Here is an 8,291-nt window from a genome sequence, read left to right on the forward strand (position 1 = left end):
GGAAATTCTCCCGGACTCTCACCTCTGGGTTTTAAGTTACTAACAAACGTATGGCCGCTTCTCCACACACACACAAGCACGGTACCGTTAACAATACAGTGAGCTCACAACAACATTGGACACACAACACAATTAACACGAGAGTTAACAAAAAATACGGAAAGGCAGTTCTCTAGCCTGCCTCTCCTGTCAACGAGAAGTGGCACTTTTTCGGTGTTGCTCGTTGTGCTAATATACCATCTTCTAATGCAAGGCACAATAGCTGCTACTTTCTTTCATATGTACCATACCTGGGAACGGTGTGGTTGTTTGTGTTGGTTTTGTTTTTGGTTTTTTTGGGGTTTTTTTTGTGGTTTTTTTTTTTTTCCGAAAACAGCGTCCGTTGCCATGGCAGCGATTCAGTGGCTTTCTTCCGGGTTGCATGGTGGCTTCAGGCGCCAGCGATGCAGCGCCATCTAGGGACGCGGAGGCTCCCAGCAGTGTCGGTCCAGTTGACACATGTGCAGTAGCAGGCACAGAGAGGAGTGACACTGCTGACCGCGCAGCCGCAGGAGAGAGCGGTGCCGCGGGCACGGCTCCAGCTTCATTCTCCGCCGCTAGTGATGTTCCTGCAGCCCCTACACGTCCTGTCGCTACATGCACGGTGCTAAAGGGAGGTGATCCCGCTGCTGTTAAGGGTCCTAGCATTCGCAACTTTGCAGCCGCGAGCACGGGGATCTCCCCTACAGCGGACCGACCGGGGCGGGGACTTGCTGCAGTCCCGCCATCTCCCGACAGAGCTGTTCGAACCTTTATGAGTTCCCGTCGCTCAGAACTTAACTCTTGTAGCGACCCAACTGCCAGACGCCAAAGCACAGTATACTTTCTAGGGGCTCCTGACCCCGGAGAGATCTCGTCCCAAAACAATTCCTTTATAGCGTCCCTTGTGGACACCTGAAAGGCGGTTCGAGCAGCGGGAAGTAGAGTCCTCGCTCTCACCCATGCCATCAACCCCTTAGGGGCGGTTTCATCAGAAACGGGCTCTCCTAGAGAGATTATATATCGGAGGAGCGTTTCCGCGGCCTCATCCCCTTTGGATGCCGCGGGCCCCATGCTCTCTCCCTCGGTCGACTCACCGGGCCAGGGTGAGATTCCTCTGTACCATGCGCATGGCTTTGTTCCGTGATGCCAGGGACAGCATCACCTCCCACGACCGCTTCCCTCAACTCCTCCTGCCTTACGTCCCTGCAGAACTCGACGAAGTAGGACTCCCTGTTCGGGCGCCAGATAACGGCGGAGGGGGTCAGACAGAAATGCACACAAATCAATATGATTGGCAAAAATGTCCGCTTTATTAGAGGACAGACAGCTTATATGCTGCCTGTGACACACAGACATGTGATTCTTCCCCAGGTTACATTGGATACAGAAGGAAAACATACTGTGGTGTACAGTACTAATTGGATATCAGCAGGTGTCCATAAAACTTGTTTTCCTGCCAGAACAACTCCTCCTTCACCTTGGCACAAGGCCTGCAGCCATATTAGTGGCGCAGTATTTTTTCACTCTCTGCACCCAGCCATGCCAAGGTGAAGGTCTCAGAAATGCAACTGAAATTGTTCACACAATTTCTGTCCACCGACACATTGTGTCAACAAATAGTCCCTGGAACACTCCTGTATTTTGCATTCCCAAAAAATCTGGCAAATGGAGGATGATTCAGGATCTCAGAGCAGTAAACGCAGTCATTGAACCTATGGGAACATTGCAACCAGGATTACCCTCACCTGCTATGCTCCCAGCGAACTGACCTCTGACAATAATTGATTTAAAGGATTGCTTTTTTACCATATTCCTGCACCCCGAGGATGCCCCAAGGTTTGCATTTTCCATTCCAGCATTAAACAACTCACAGCCTATGCAAAGGTATCACTGGGTTGTTCTCCCTCAAGGGATGAAGAACAGTCCAACCATATGCCAAACAGTAGTTGCAAATGCTATTCAACCCATTAGAAAGTGTTTCCCCTCTGCAATAATATATCAATACATGGATGATGTTTTAATAAGCATGGCCACAGAAAATGAACTGCAAATTGTTGTTACTGCCTTGACTGATGCTGTCCAAGAAGCAGGCTTGCAGGTTGCAGCAGAGAAAATCCAGCGATCGCAGCCCTGGACCTATCTTGGATGGAGGATCACGCAGCAACAGATTTCCCCACAGCCACTGCAGCTCGAGGTAAAGGACACTTTAACCTTAAATGAGTTGCAAAAACTCCTGGGAGCTATTAATTGGTTAAGGCCTATTCTAGGCTTAACCACAGAGGAGCTACACCCTCTCTTTGTGTTACTAAAGGGGGACTCTGATCTGACGTCTAACAGGTCTCTGACAGCAGAGGCAAAACAGGCGTTGGACATTTGTGCCAAGGCAATAGAATCTAGGCAGAGCAGAAGGAGAGATCCTGAACTGCAAATCTGCCTGGCCTTAGTTCCCAGCAGGTACCAGCCATTTGCAGTCTTGTTTCAGTGGGACCAGACTGAAAAGGACCCACTGCTGGTTCTAGAATGGCTATTTCTGCCCCACACTCCACATAAAACTGTATGGACAATTAATGAAATGTTTGCTAAGCTTGTTATTAAAGGCAGAGCTCGATTACAGGAACTGGATGGAAGGGATCCAGCGGTCATCTACATTCCAGCCACGAAGGACAATTTAGCTTGGATGCTGGCTGAGGACGCCGAGTTCCAAGCTGCCTTAGCAGGTTTTGATGGTAACATTTCAGTTAATCTCCCTAAGCACAAACTTTGGGCAGAAATCGGTAATTTGCCTTTAAGAACCACGACTAGATGCAGAAGTGAGCCAGTAAAAGGCCTCACAGTTTTTACAGATGCATCTGGACGATCACAGAAAGCTGCAGTGACTTGGGTGAATCCTGATACAGGACAATGGGAAGAAAAAGTACAGACCATGAACCAATGCTCTGTGCAGGTTCTGGAACTGGCTGCTATTCGTATCGCCTTGGAAAAGTTTTCTGAACAACCTGTTAATATTGTCACTGATTCTTGTTATGCTGCAGGGTTAGTTTCACGTCTAGAATGTTCATTTCTTCGGGATGAAACCCTCATTTGTTGTTTGAAATGCGTTCTATTTGGTTCCTTGTCAATCACAGAAGGTTTGATTTCTATATAATGCACATCAGGTCTCACACTGACATGCCAGGACCAATAGCTGAAGGGAACCGGGAAGCTGACAAAGCAGCAATGTTCAACACAGTACCGAGGACCCTTGAGCAAGCAAAATTGTCCCATTCATTTTTTCACCAGAATGCACGCTCTCTAAAGAGACAATTCAAAATTACTATCAATCAGGCCCGAGATATCATATTGTCTTGTCCAGACTGTCAAAAAATCACCCCTATGCCATCTCAGGAAGGTGTTAACCCCAGAGGGTTAGTATCCAATGAAATATGGCAATCAGATATTACACACATCCCAGAATTTGGCCCCTTGAAATACGTACATGTAACTGTAGACACACATTCACAGTACATCACTGCTACAGCACACACAGGTGAGAAAGCCAAGGATGTAATAAGACACTGGCTAAACTGTTTTGCTACCCTTGGCACTCCAAAACAAATTAAAAGTGATAATGGACCAGCATACGTCTCTGAAAAGGTAAGGAACTTCCTATCACAATGGGGAATTTCACATATTACAGGAATTCCACACTCACCTACGGGACAAGCAATTGTAGAAAGGGCACACCGCACACTGAAAGAGATGCTAATAAAACAAAGAGGGGGGAGAAGCTATGTAGTCCGCAAGAACGTTTGTGGAAAGCCACATATGTTATCAATTTTTTAAATTGTGACAGTACTGAAAGAAGCAGATATGAGAAGCAGCACAAATCTCAGGCGTTTGCCTCTCCCAGGCCGCTAGTCATGGTAAAAGATTTGATTTCGGGACAGTGGACAGGACCTTTAGATCTTATGACTTGGGGGAGAGGTTACGCTTGTGTGGCAACAGGAAAAGAACTGAAGTGGATCCCCTCCAGGTGTGTAAAGCCCTATTTGGATACACAATCACAGCTGCAGGAACCAGATAACTCAGGAGTTTAAAAACAATTATGTTATGTTTCAGTTTATGTTAATGACCAATGTGGTGACAAGCAAACTGCAAATATTGGTGTGTGTATGTTTGTGTGTGAATGATGACGGCCGTCGTGTGTGAGTTGAGTGAATGAATAAGAGAATTGTGTGACTGGAAAACATAAAAACACAGAATACCTCACAAAACCACATTACCTACACCACAAGGTCACTTTGAAAGAATTGAGTTTTGATATGCTTACCCTGTTTCTTGAATAAAGTTTGAAATCCCCAGTTATAAAAAAACCCCTCAGATTAATAAAGGTTATAGTTTACACACAGTTGGGCTAAAGGCCCCAAGTTAATAAAATAGTTATCCAAGTTGCACTACCCTATAGGAATATAAGGTTTTAAAAGGTTTATGTTAGAGTTAAGAAGCTAAGCGAAGCAATGCGCTGGGTCGCTGCGAAGCTTGGTAGTTTACAATGTTCTGGTTGTTTGCACTGTTTTTTGCACTGTTTTTTGTGACTTCTTTTAAATATTCGAGAGAGGGGATGTGTGGGAGGCATGTCTGGATGCACAGGGGATGTGCCAGGGCGAGGGGCCCGAGGGGACATGCGCAGTCACATATAACTCTATTGGCTGAAGAAGTCACATGGTATACAGGGATTTAAGAGTGGGAATTTTGAATAAAGTTCTCTTTGACCACACCACCGCACGAGGAGCGTCTTTCATTCCTTGTTATACAAGGACCCCTGCTACACATGGGGATCTTGGGGCACAGGGGGACTGGGAAAGGGGGGTGGCTCCCCTGAGCTCCCAACTTCCTGTGGGGTGCTGGGGGCTGCTAGATCCAATCTCACCATTGGATCATGCCAACACTTTCAGTTTAGAGGAATTACAGAGGTGTGACTGAACCACTTTAGTCCCCCAGGTTTTAATGATGGCAAATCAGATCTCTTGATAGAAATGAATTATTTAGGGTTACAAATGATCAGGCCACAGATTTTCATCAGAATTATTTACTGCACAATAGAAACACTAAAACTACCAGGAGTACAGGATAAGATAGGACAGTGCTCTACACTAAAGTAATTATTGATGCAATTCTACTAAAGCTGAAACAAAAGCAATAATTCTTAATTAGAGGTGGATGGAACTCCCCCAGACCAACGCTGGTGGGGAGATCTCTGCTCTCAACCTCCAGGAGTGACCTTGGGGGGTCCCCAGCCATGGCAGGAATCTCCACACACCTCCAGAAAGGTTCTGTTGGAAGAACCTGCCCCTGGGAAAGGGGACTGGCTTTGGAGCCCCTCCTGCGGGGGGATCTCCGGCCCTTTTCCTCCCCGCTGCCTTCCTGCGCCGGGGAGCCCTTCAAAACGGCCTCTCCCACCAGGGTCTCAAGGGGGGATTTGTCCTCCGGGCTCTCCGTCCTCAGCTCGGGGTCTGGGGCAGGAAGCAAGAAGGACAGGGAGGGGATTTGCCTCCGGCCCACAGAGAAGGCCAAGGACATCCCCCCAACTCCGGCCCCGGCAGGACGGCGGCGCCAGCGGGGTTGTCCTGCAGCCGGGGCCATGCTCGGCTGACAGAGCCAGCACAACACCCGCCCAAAGGGCCACTGACTTCCTCCTCACCTGCCTGGGGGGCCCAAGGCATCTTCCTCTTCCTCGCAGCCTCCTCCTCCATCCACCCAAGCTTTGGGAAGGACAAATCCTGATGGGGGGAAACAAGGGCTGAGCGCGTTGGCTTGGGGGTTCCTCCTGCCCAAGTCCATCTCTAGAACTCATCGGGCATCCCGTGACCACAAAAACCTCCAAAACACCAAGATTCAGCCCAGAAAAACCCAAACCACAGTGATTCAGGAAAAAACCTCAGAAATAGCAAGAAAACCCTTGTCCCCACAAACTGCAAAAAGTTGGGATTCAGCTAAAATATACTCTAAAATATGAAGATTAGCCCAAAAAATCTCTCCCAGAAATTCCCCCTCTCTGGTCTCTCCCCTCTGGGGTTCAGAGAGTCTCCCCTGTCTGGGATGCTTGGGGTCCCACTTAGGGATACTTGGGAGTGTTGGGTCTCAAGGGTCCCTTCTCCTCTGACTCTCGCCTTCAGGGTGCCACATTCCCGGATATTCCCTCTCTCCAGGTTTTCCACTTCATTGTCCCGGGGATCCCAGGGGTCCCCACTGTCCAGGCTTCCCCTTCTCCATGCCCCCCGTTTCAGGCTCCCGGGGGTCTCGGGGTTCCTCCCTCTCCGTGCTCCCCCCTCCAGGCTGCCGGGGGTCCCCCAGCTCTGGCATAGCCCCGCTCCGCCCTCCACACTTGGCAGCTCCCGGGCTCCACATCCTGGAGGGGCCCCAAACCCACTGTGTCCCCCCCGCCGGCACTGGGCTGACAATGGAGCCGGCGGGGCCTGACCCAGCAACACCAACCCCCACCATGGGGGGGACCCGCATCCCCCACCCACCGCTGGGGCTCTGCCCCCAACCCAGCCCGGCACCCTCAGAAAACACCTCCTGTCCAACCCCAGGAGCCACCCAGGGCTGAGTAGGAACAGGAAAAGCAGGAAAACAACTGCCCCCCCATCCTGTGCGTGCCTGGGAAGGGGGAACTCATCCCAAATATTCTGGGGGGAGCATGGGGGGTCAGGACATACTCGGGCTGCCAGCACAGATTCCCCGGCAAAGTCTGCACTGAGTCAAGCTCTGGAGAGGAGATTGTGCCCCACGGAGGGGATTGCAGAGGCTCCCTCAGGTCCCCAGCAGGAATCAGGAACCAGGAATAGACACAAAAGGCCCCCCCAAAGATTTCAGGGGGAGTGTTCTGTAGGGAGGGGACAGTGTCATCCCACCAGGGCAGGGCTGTCAAGTGGGAGGCTGCTCCAGGGCTCTGCAAGAGGCCTCGTGCTCTGCTCGGCCCCAGCACTGGCTGGTCCCAACAGCCCCGGCTGCCCCCGGCCCTGGGCAGCTCTGCTGCCACAGGCTGTGCCCTCACCGTGGCCCTGCAATGGCCCTGCCTGTCCCTCCCCCGTGGCCCTGCCCGTGGCCCTGTCCCTTGGCTCTCTCTCTGCCAGCTCAGTGTGGGGCACACGGGCTGGGGGTCCCTCCCGTGCCCCCCGGGCAGCCGGCGTTGGCTGGGGGGATGTGAGGGCTGGGCCTGCTCAGCACAGCCCCGGCCTCGTGCCCAGCGCCTCTTTCCTGACCCACACAAGAGCTTTCTGGCCCCCCCAGGGCTCCCCTGCTGCTGCCTCTGCTCCTGGCCCTGCCTTTGCTGCTCCCTTGGCTGGGGCAGCGGCTGCAGGGGGGGGATGGCAGCAGCTTCAGCTCCACGGCACTTCCTGGGGGGAGCTCAGCCCGGGGGGACGGGCAGGGACCTGATGGGGATGGACAGGGGCCCAGCAGGGACAGCCAGGGCCTGCAGGGGAAGGCACAGGGACAACCTGGCCCCCCACACTGCCAGGGCTGTCTCTGCTCCTCCTTGCAGGCTCCGTGGCCAGGCACAGTTGGTGTTCCTGGGTGCCCACCATCTCAGCACTTGGAGCTGCTCAAATCAGCGCCCGCAGCTCTGCAGCAAAGCCCCAGCTCACCTGGCACAGAGGGGATGGACACAGCACCTGCTCGGGGATGGGCACTCCCAGCTTTGTCTCTTCCCCACCACGGGGCTCTCCTTCCTCAGCAGCACCTCTGCCTTGCACTTATTCTCAGTGTCATCTCTGGGCCTCCTCTCAAGGACAGGAACCTGCAGGGAGGGGACATGATGTGCAAGCTGAGGGCTGCCTGCTTGCACTGGCCTCTGGGCTTCCTTCTCCTTCTACAACCATCCCAGAACTTGGCCTGCTTTTCTAACACCACACATTTACAGACTAACCTTGGAGATAGATATGGACAGACATCTCCATCACCCTGGGGATAGAGCCTCAAGCATGTGCTGACATAGGAATGGCAATCAGAGAATCACAGAATCAGCTGGGTTGGAAAAGACCTCCGAGATCATTGAGTCCCACCCTGGATCCAACCCCGCCGTGCTTCCCAGACCATGGCACTGATGCCACATCCACTCTCACCTTCAACACCTCCAGGGACAGGGACTCCACCTCCTCCCTGCCCAGCCCATTCCAAGGCCTGATTACTCTCTCCCGAAAAAATTCCTTCCTAATATCCAACCTAAACCTCCCCTGGCACAGCTCCAGACCCAGCCCTCTTGTCCTACTGCTGCTTCCTGGCAGAAC

General features: G+C 52.0%; 1 protein-coding gene and 2 long non-coding RNA genes across 4 annotated transcripts in view; 2 read left to right on the forward strand and 1 right to left on the reverse strand.

The window, feature by feature from the left end:
- LOC135406163 (uncharacterized) overlaps nucleotides 1–8,291 on the forward strand; it is a 396,593-nt gene that overhangs the window by 333,168 nt on the left and 55,134 nt on the right. The gene's annotated exons all lie outside the window — the stretch shown is intronic.
- The window catches only part of LOC135406295 (zinc finger protein 135-like), a 107,811-nt gene that overhangs the window by 80,933 nt on the left and 18,587 nt on the right, over nucleotides 1–8,291 (forward strand). The window lies entirely within an intron of this gene.
- LOC135406219 (uncharacterized) lies at nucleotides 5,076–6,282 on the reverse strand. The gene is made up of 2 exons (XR_010426236.1): nucleotides 5,702–6,282; nucleotides 5,076–5,513 (listed from the first exon to the last, which is right to left on the reverse strand). It is a non-coding gene; the product is annotated as an uncharacterized LOC135406219 (long non-coding RNA).

Source organism: Pseudopipra pipra, chromosome W (genome assembly GCF_036250125.1).
Source record: "Pseudopipra pipra isolate bDixPip1 chromosome W, bDixPip1.hap1, whole genome shotgun sequence".
Taxonomy (NCBI): domain Eukaryota; kingdom Metazoa; phylum Chordata; class Aves; order Passeriformes; family Pipridae; genus Pseudopipra; species Pseudopipra pipra.